Raw genomic sequence first — 10,910 nt, 5'->3', positions numbered from 1 at the left:
AGAAAGATAGATCAATGGAACAGGTTAGAAAGCCCAGAGATAAACCCACACACATATGGTCACCTTATCTTTGAAAAAGGAGGCAGGAATGTACAGTGGAGAAAGGACTGCCTCCTCAATAATTGGTGCTTGATAAATTGGACAGGTACGTGTAAAAGTATGAGATTAGATCACTCCCTAACACCATACACAAAAATAAGCTCAAAATGGATTAAAGACCTAAATGTAAGGTCAGAAAGTATCAAACTCTTAGAGGAAAACTTAGGCAGGACACTCTATGACATAAATCACAGCAAGGTTCTTTTTGACCCACCTCCTAGAGAAATGGAAATAAAAACAAAATTAAACAAATGGGACCTAATGAAACTTCAAAGCTTTTGCACAGCAAAGGAAACCATAAACAAGACCAAAAGACAACTCTCAGAATGGGAGAAAATATTTGCAAATGAAGCAACTGACAAAGGATTAATCTTCAAAATTTATAAGCAGCCCATGCAGGTCAATAACAAAAGAACAAATAACCCAATCCAAAAATGGGCAGAAGGCCTAAATAGACATTTCTCCAAGAAGATATACAGAGTGCCAACAAACACATGAAAGAATGCTCAACATCATTAATCATTAGAGAAATGCAAATCAAAACTACAATGAGATATCACCTCACACCAGTCAGAATGGCCATCATCAAAAAATCTAGAAACAATAAATGCTGGAGAGGCTGTGGAGAATAGGGAACACTCTTGCACTGCTGGTGAGAATGTGAATTGGTACAGCCACTATGGAGAACCGTTTGGAAGTTCCTTAAAAAACTACAAATAGAACTACCATATGACTGAGCAATCCCACTACTGGGCATATACTCTGAGCAAACCATAATTCAAAAAGAGTCACATACCGAAATGTTCATTGCAACTCTATTTATAATAGCCCGGAAATGGAAACAACCTAAGTGTCCATCATCAGATGAATGGATAAAGAAGATGTGGTACATATATACAATGGAATATTACTCAGCCATGAAAAGAAATGAAATTGAGCTATTTGTAATGAGGTGGATAGACCTAGAGTCTGTCATACAGAGTGAAGTAAGTCAGAAAGAGAAAGACAAATACCATATGCTAACACATATATATGGAATTTAAGAAAAAAAAATGTCATGAAGAACCTAGGGGTAAGACAGGAATAAAGACACAGACCTACTAGAGAATGGACTTGAGGATATGGGGAAGGGGAAGGGGAAGCTGTGACAAAGCGAGAGAGAGGCATGGACATATATACACTACCAAATGTAAGGTAGATAGCTAGTGGGAAGCAGCCGCATAGCACAGGGAGATCAGCTCGGTGTTTTGTGACCACCTGGAGGGGTGGGATAGGGAGGGTGGGAGGGAGGGAGACTCAAGAGGGAAGAGATATGGGAACATATGTATATGTATAACTTATTCACTTTGTTATAAAACAGAAAGTAACACACCATTGTAAAGCAATTATACTCTAATAAAGATGTAAAAAATAAATAAGCATCAAGATGTTCAACTTTTCCATAAATAGTATCACATGATTAACTCTAAGACTGTTCAAAACTTATCAAGTTGTTTAAGTATTATTTTTTGAAAGCCGTGATTTAGCAATCTTGGAGGACCACAGAGAACCAATCAAGCTGCCCAAGACCTTTAACAGGGAAACAGCACTTCTCTTGCAAAAAGCCCTTGGGCATCTGGCTTGAGTGCCTCTCACAACATTATGATTATAGTTAATTACTTTTGTTGGGTCCAAGTTTCAATTTTTTTTGTAGCAGATCGCTTCAAATGCTGAGTAAGTTTTATGTCCTTGGATTTAAACAAACCAACAAACAAACCTTTATAAAAACAGGATTGAGTTAAAAAAATAAAAAGCCTTTAAAAAATCCTTTGATTATCAAATCAGATGAGAAAACTCCTTTGTGTAAAGGGCACTCATTGCTTCTCTTTGCCCTTGTTCTTTTTATTATTTGTCTATAAAAGGAAACCACATAGGAAAGAAGACAGACAAACTCCAAAAACCCCACTCCTCAAGCCAAATCTGGTGAATGAAAATTTCTTATACCAGCATTCCTCAGTCCAGCTACCTCAGGTCACTTAAAAAAAATTTATAGACTTTCTATAGTCATGTTTTGTTTTGTCTGTGACTATCTGAATCTGAGGAAGATCTCTCTTTAACAATGCTTTCTGACACAAAGTGAAAATTAGTTGGGTGAACAGTTGAAACTACAATTAAGATGAGCGTCTCAAGACAACTTTTAGCAATGGTTTAAATGTGCCTATTTCAGTCTAAATTTTAGTCTGTGCCTCTTCTAGGACCAACTGCTAGTTTATATATGTATTTCTACTTTAACCCATATTTGTATACTTATCATTTAAATGGCATAAGTTCACTGTTGACAATTTAAAATTATAATGGCCAACTTGAGAAATTTCATAGAAACAAACTTTATTGCTGGAAGGGTCCCTTAGAATTGAAAATGAGCAAACTTTCAAATATTAAATATGTGTTTATTTTTTTCAGATAATGGTCTGCATTATTTGAAATGAAAGTGTACATTTTTAAATTAAATTCACAGAATTATAAAACCATCACCACAACATAAGTCTAGAATATTTTCTTCAGTCCTCCAAAAACTTCATATTCAGTAGCTCACATTCCTCTTCTCCTCCCTCCCTCCACCCCACCACTGACTCTCCCAGCCTTTAGGTAAACACTAATCTACTTTCTATCTCAATAGAGTTGCATATTTTGGACATTTCATAAAAATGGAATCATATAAAGTGCAGTCTTTTGTTACTATTTGCTCTCACATAGTATGTTTTCAGGATTCATTTGTGTTGTAGCATGTATCAGTACTTCATTTCTTTTTGCTGAATGATATTTCATTGTATGGGCAACCACAGTATGTTTATACATTCACCAGTTTGGTGTTACTTCCACTTTTAGTCTATTAATAAAATTTTGCTATGAAAAAAAAAAAACATATAGTATGATCCTGTATTGAATATAGACTTTTGGCAATTATGAAAATACTGAAAATGCATAGCTCTTTACTGTTTCAAAAGTCCTCCAAGTATATTATTTTATTAAGAGACAGGGAAAATACTATGATAAAAACTTTATTTAGAAAGGATCCTCAATAAGTTTTATAACTCCCAAAAAACTAGGAGATATTATTATAATTACACTTAACATATAAAATTTGCAGTGTCCTGCAATAGATTACAGGGAAAAGAAAATGATCAACCAATTCATATCCTAGACAATTATTAGTAAATATTTGAAAATAACGTATCTTACTCATAATAAAGATGAAAAAAAATTAAATGATATACCATTTTCATGTAAAACTAGGAAAACAGTTAATACACAATATTTCTATAAGGATGTGTTGAAGCAGTTTTCTCATGCATAATCCTGGTGGGAGAGAAATTTGATGCAATACTTTAGGAAAGTGATTTGGAAATTTATTTCAGGAGCTTTAAAAGGTGTTGACAAGGAGTCTCATGCTTGTTTCTCAACTAGGCTCTAAGATCAGTGAGTGCAGATAGTGTGTCTTCCTTGTCCATTTAGCCCTGAACTCCAAACCCAATGCCTGAAATACAATAGAGAATCAATGAACACTTGTTGAATTGAATTCAACTGATCCTGATTGTGCTCTCTAGAGACAAACAGGGAAAATAACAAAATGTCCTTGGTAATCTCTCTTCCACAAAAGGCATCTTCAAGTACATAAAAACAGCTTTCATGATTCTCTAAGAATCTTCTTTTCCTGGCAGGTCATTGGCCCCATGTTTCCATACTCCATGCACTGGGACCTCATCTCCAGATGTGGTGCTGTCTGCCAGGGCCATGCATGGAACAAGACTCCACTGTGATTTTCCTTGCCTTCATCATTGTACTACAATTAATGAAGCTTAAGATCACATTAGCTTTATGATATGATATTAGACAGAAAAACAATGTTTAAATAATGATGTGTGTATTATGATTAAGCTATTTGAATTAGACTTGTATTGCTCAACACCTGGAGGAGAATACAAAACAATTAAAATTGTGTAATGATGATGGCATTACAATAATTTTTACTTACTTTTGTAGTTGCTGAAACATTATAATTAAAGTAAAAACAATTTCTTCACTTTTGGCAACTGCTTCACATTATCGATTCATATACAGCTTGCAATCAACTAAAAGGCATCTACTTTTTGCAAATAAACCATCTTTAGTCCAGCTCTTTCCACATCCTGGATTTATATAATGGATGTTTTTAATCTAGTATGAGATTTTACACTGGAAGATTAATTGTGATATATTCAATCATATTTCAGCCTGTGGATAGCCTTTTGAATTTTGATTCTTAAAAATTAGCTCTCCTTCCCAGTTTTGGGTCACATGAAATGTTATGTCATTTATTTTTTAAAAATCACATAAAAAAAGAAAATACTAAGTTAGATAGAACCAAGTACGTATCATTTGAGCATACATTTCAGGGTGATAACGTTTAAATCATCACCTCTTTGTCCTTACAGAAGTTACTTAATTTATTGTATACATTACTAGCTGTCTTAATTTATTTGCTATAACAAATGACCACAGACTGGGTAACTTATAAACAATAGAAATTTATGTCTCACAGTTCTGGAGGCTGGAAGCCTGAGATCAGAATGCCCAAATGGTTTAGTGAGGGACCCTCTTGTAGGTCGCAGACTTCTGGTTGTATCTCACTTGAGGAAGGGCCAACGGAGCTCTCTGGAGCCTCTTTTATAAGGGTACAAATCCCATTTATGAAGGCTCTGCTCTCATGACCTACTCACCTCCCCAAATCTCCACCTCCTAATACCATCACATTGGGCAATAGAATTTTAACATATGAATTTTGGGGAAAACAAACATGCAGATTACAGCACCTGCTTATCCCTCAATGCTTCATGAGATTGTTTTTCAGATTAATTTAGCAGAAGTCAAGATACTCTTTTCATGGATATTGTTTTACCATTCAAGTAATACTTACAGAAATGGCAACACTGAGATGGTCCAGTTCTATTCATTTCAACAGAAAAGAATTTTACACATGTTCTGAAGTGGCTTTCTAACTTGAATTCATGTAAGAATCCCCTAAACTTTTTTTTTTAATGCACATTCCAGGAATCCACAATGTACTCAGAACATTTTGATTTAGTAAATCTGGAGTAAGGCTCAGGAATCTTCATTTGTAGTAAAGACTCCGCTCTCCCTAGATTTTTCCTACATAGTTTGTCCTCTGACTGTATTTTTGAAAAATACTGGCAGTTATTTGTTGTAGAGGGAAAAATGTACTAATTTTCAACCCATAGAAATACGATGTGGGCACATAAGAAATGCAATGTCAGCAATGTTTATTGGGAACATATTCTATACAATGAGATAAGAAAGAACAAGTAATCCAACAGGGAACATACAATTTTATATTACATAGTAAGACAACACATGAATAGAATCAATAAAATGTGACAGTAAGTATAAAAATGAAGTGATTTCCACATAAATGTTGGTTCAACAAACGTTTATTGAATGCAATCACAGAAGATAATAAGTAACAGGCAAGAACAATCAAAGTACATAAAAATCACAAATAATACTGAGTTTAAGAGTAATCAAAATTTCTGACCATCTCCTACACATGTGATTTTTATTTTTCTGCACATGTGGATATGTCAGCAACTGGAATGTTCATATGTTTTTCTAAGAATTATGAACAAGTTATGTAATGGTTTGGTGGTCCAGAGACATCCTTTGTATATAGGTGGGTCTCTAAAGATCTTACGTGATGCCAGGATGTTTCTATGTATAGGAAAAAATAAATAAATTGCACATTTCTAAAGAATATTGGTTTTTGTTGTTGCCACTGTCCACATATTTGTTTTTATTCAATTTTCAAAATACCTTACACAATAAAGTATTTTTCATTTTATAGTACTACATGACTGTATCCCAATATTAAATTTTTCCAGAATGCAAATTCGATAGTATAACTTCTTACTTTAAAGCCCTTCAGATTCTCCCCATTACTCTTAGGACAAAGTCCAAATTCTGGGCTACAAGGCCATCATGGGCTGAATCCTCAAGCCACCCTTCTCAAAGATTTTCCCATCAACTATCTATAGCCTAGCCACAGTGAATTTGAGCACACTCATCAAAAATTGGTTATGTACCAAATACTGTCCTTGATGCTTTACACACCAATTCACTTTTAATTCTCTCTAAGATTGTTCAAGATAAGTCATATTTCCTTTTCTTTTCAAAAGTTGGTCGCTTGAAAAGTGAGGTCATCTTTTTCAAGTCACATAATGTCATATCAATTAAAAAATGATGTTTTTATTTGATCTCAGAAAAGTCTAGGTCCAAAACCTAAATTCTCCACCATTGTACTGTGGGCCTTGCTTTCCAGTTTCTTCACATTTTCAAATATGCCTTAATTCTCTGTTCCTCAGGGCTTTACCAACTCTACTTGGAAAACTACCCCCATTCCCAGAGTCCCCTTTACAGGCTAGTCCTACCTACCCTTCCTCTGGCCAGTCTAGGCTACATGTGTGTGTTATCATTTCACCCAGCACAATAAATCATATTGTAATTGTTAGAGTATCATAATAGATCTTGGGTTGCATACCTTCTGTTTTTAAAACACAGCTATTAAATTATTCAAAGGCCTAAGTGGGACAAAACCCATATTAGTGTGTTCTTTTTGTTTTGTTTTACCAAGCACTTGTACTGAATTTTCTGTTTTATGTTAACCTTTACTCTGTAGTGAAACTTTGCAGCAGTCATTAAAAACATAAATACTGGTATCAGACAACCTGGTTTGGAACTGCAGTTCTGCAGCTCATTAGTTGTGAAACTTGAGAAATTTACATAATATTTCTATGGCTAAACTACTCATTGATAAACTATAGTAACAGTCATGCCTACCTCATATTACTGTTGTGAGGATTAAATAAATTAATATATATGTTAAATCATCTCAGAAAAAAATAATATATAGTAAGTTCTATATATTGTTAGTTCTTATTAATTTTTTTTACTATATGGACATTAAAAGTCATATTTAGGCATATAAAACATTAAACAGGTCATTTACTCATTATCAAAAAATTTTAAATATAATAAAATATGTGTATTTGCTAAAGATATAGCTAAAGATAATTGCGATAGTTTCAGGTAAAGAATACTATTCTTTCAAACTTAGATTGATTGTTCCAGAAATTGTAAAAGAAAATAGCTTCGGCTAGTCTCTTAATTAAATTACATTATGTGAAAGATATAAAATGTATGAAAATAGTATACATGATCATCAAATCACAATTCGGTGGCAATACTGATTTTTCAGTGAGCATAAACTCCACTTCTCTTTAATGTCTGTGGTTGCTTTAAAAGTTGGTCTTTTAAAATCAATGCTCAGGGAATTCCCTGGTGGTCCAGTGGTTAGGACTCCATGCTTTCATTGCCCAGGGCTTGGGTTCAATCCCTGGCAAGGGAATTAAGATCCCGCAAGCCATGCTGCACCGCCAAAACAACAACAAAAAAATCAATGCTCACATGATTTCCAAGGATGCCGGGCTCCAATACACACCAGAATAAGCAAAGGTTTATCAGTTTATCCTAGACGTTGTGGTAGGAGTACATTTATTCCCTACCGCATTTGAAAAGTGAAGTAGGTCTGGAGACTGAATGTGAATGAACACCAATCACTCAGTGCACTAGGGTACGGTTTCATGCAATCCCCAGGGCCGGTGTGCAGCCAAGAGTTGTGTGATGGCTGAAGTTTGCACAAACAATAAATAATAGACATAAACCCAATTTTAAAATGTTTGCTTGAAAGAGAAAAAAATATTTTAGTACATCAGTTTTTCAAAGAACTGCCAGGTGACACTCAAAGCCCTTGCTTCACACTTGGAAGCTGAGAGTACTGAGGTGGAAGTTTCCAGAAGTCAGTGGAGAGCATCCAGACTCTTCTCACCGCTGCCTCACTACTATTTCAGAAGGCAGCAACGTAGGAATGGCAAAGAGTAGCCCTCCTTTCATTATGTTATCTTTCTCTAAAGTGGACCATATACAAAGAGGTGGGACAATACACGCACTCACTCACATACCCACCTAGTCTAGTCCCTCTGTTCCAAGTGCCTGTGAAACTGAGATTAAATGTTTCAATCACAATTTCCACACTGGCAGCAAATGGACAGACCTGAGAATCAGCAGACATTCAAAGAGTCCCAGCAGGAATATTGGAAGGTCATTTCTGAGGTCTCTTTTCTTCACCAATCATTGCTGTTATTACCTTAAGTTACTATTAATAATATTGAAACTACTTGTATTCTATTATTACATTACAGTACTATTAAAGATATTGAAAAATATTCAAGTTTTAGTTTGACATTGTTGTAGTATCCAGAATGTCAAAAGAATTTGAAATGGAAATGACTTCATTTGATCTTAGCTGTAACTCTCTAAGAAATATTTCTGAAATTTTCTCAGCTAATACGTATGGTTATTTAATTAATGTTATTTGTGGTTTCATTAAACTGATATATTTCATAATAACTTCTAATTAGAAAAGAAGTTAATCGAGGACATGAAAGTTTAACCAGAAAGAGAACATAATCCAAGAATTTCATTTAAAATTATTTAATAGTATAAATTCCAGGGATGCATAACTTGCATATTAATAGAATATACAAGTATTCATAGACAAAATTAAAAATAGAGAATTAATATGCATGCTAACATTAATATTATGTTGCTATTTATTAGATGAGAATATTTTAAATATTTATGTAATACTTTTTCCCAAGGTAAAAAATTATAATCAAATATATTCTGAAGAAATCTTCTATTTATTTTTCTTTTTTTAAAAAAAAATTTATTTATTTTTAACTCTTTATTGGAGTATAATTGCTTTACAATGGTGTGTTAGTTTCTGCTTTATAACAAAGTGAATCAGCTATACATATACATATATCCTCATATCTCTTCCCTCTTGCATCTCCCTCCCACCCTCCCTATCCCACCCCTCTAGGAGGTCACAAAGCACCGAGTTGATCTCCCTGTGCTATTAAAATAAATATTTCAACTTATTCTAGAAAGATTTCAGATTGGGTGGCATGCATGGTATAGAGTGAAAAGGAGAAAAGAAATGGTTAAAGAGAAGAGAGCTCAGTAGTAATGAGCTAATGTTACATTGGCTTCCTTGTTAATTTCACTAAAGCAAACAAGCTGCAGACATTCAGGGAAAAGAGAGAACAGAACTGGTTTATATAAATTATACCTCCAAATTCTGAAGGTGCTGAATGGACAACTGGTTAGAAAAACATCTCTGTTTCTTGAGAATTATTCCTGATGCTTGTAATTTCATAGTTAAGCTTTTTTCTCCTTCTTTGCTTCTGCTCAGCCACTGAACATTAACTATATGCAAATCTATGTGTATGTGTGTGTGTGTAAATATGCATACAAGTGCTGGCTATAAAATGTTGCTGAGCTCTGTTTGTTCAGCTCTAGCGTAACAGGCAGAGAATAGAAAACTCAATCTGCAGCACTCCGTCCAGGGTCATGTTTATTTATTTCTTTCTTTGATAGACTAAAGCCTGCTCTATCTGCCTGAAATATATTTCCACATATAAGAAATGAAAATGGACAAAAATGCAACAGTTATATAGGCATATTTTGCCATCAGTGATGCTAAGAAAAAATAAAAATGAAATAATATGCCAGTGGCTAAAACCATTTCTGCAACCTTGCCAAGAAAAATTTAGCAATGTGTCATGTATGTACTTGAACTGTTTGCTCTTGAGCTGGCTTTAAGAACATAAACATGGCTAAATGTCCAGGCTTCAGGCCCTAGAGACTCTGCTCACTCTCTTTTGTAATGAAAACATGAAAAACTTTGGACAATCTTCATGTGTCTCTCCAAAAATGACACATTTTATTTTTGTCTTCAGTGATTGTATTTGAGATAGAAGATAGCTAAAAGTGGGTGGAAATTTTGAAATAATCTAGTGGAATTATTTAAAACAATAAATTAAAGGGTTTACTGTAAATTGTCAAGAATTCATCTGCTCCATATAACATGATTTTATGTATAGAAGCCATCAAGTATCACTAAATTTAATGATGTATCAATTAAAACTAAAGTTTAGCAAAGAGGAAGATGGCGGAAGAGTAAGACGCGGAGATCACCTTCCTCCCCACAGATACACCAGAAATACATCTACACGTGGAACAACTCCTACAGAACACCTACTGAAGGCTGGCAGAAGACCTCAGACCTCCCAAAAGGCAAGAAACTCCCCATGTACCTGGGTAGGGCAAAAGAAAAAACAGAGACAAAAGAATAGGGACGGCACCTGCACCAGTGGGAGGGAGCTGTGAAGGAGGAAAAGTTTCCACACTCTAGGAAGCCCCTTCGCGGGCGGAGACTGCGGGAGGCGGAGGGGGGAGCTTCGAAGCTGCGGAGGAGTGCACAGCAACGGGTGCGGAGGGCAAAGCGGGGAGATTCCCGCACAGAGGATCGGTGCCGACAGGCACTCACCAGCCCGAGAGGCTTGTCTGCTCACCCGCCGGGGCGGGCGGGGCTGCGAGCTGAGGCCGGAGCGCAGGGAGAGGACTGGGGTTGGCGGCTTGAACATAGCCTGAAGGGGTTAGTGCACCACAGCTAGCCGGGAGGGAGTCCGGGGAAAAGCCTGCACCTGCAGAAGAGGCAGGAGACTTTTCCTTCCCTCTTTGTTTCCTGGGGCGTGAGGAGAGGGGTTTAAGAACGCTGCTTAAAGGAACTCCAGAGACGGGCGCGAGCCGCGGCTGAAAGCGCGGACCCCAGAGACGGGCGCGAGCCGCGGCTGAAAGCGCGGAATCCAGAGACG

Source organism: Aethalodelphis obliquidens, unplaced genomic scaffold, assembly GCF_003676395.1.
Source record: "Aethalodelphis obliquidens isolate GAN/ISIS:26980383/991018 unplaced genomic scaffold, ASM367639v1 scaffold1, whole genome shotgun sequence".
Classification (NCBI taxonomy): Eukaryota; Metazoa; Chordata; class Mammalia; order Artiodactyla; family Delphinidae; genus Aethalodelphis; species Aethalodelphis obliquidens.
The sequence above is the reverse complement of the archived record's forward strand: the minus strand, read 5'-3'. Positions refer to the sequence as shown.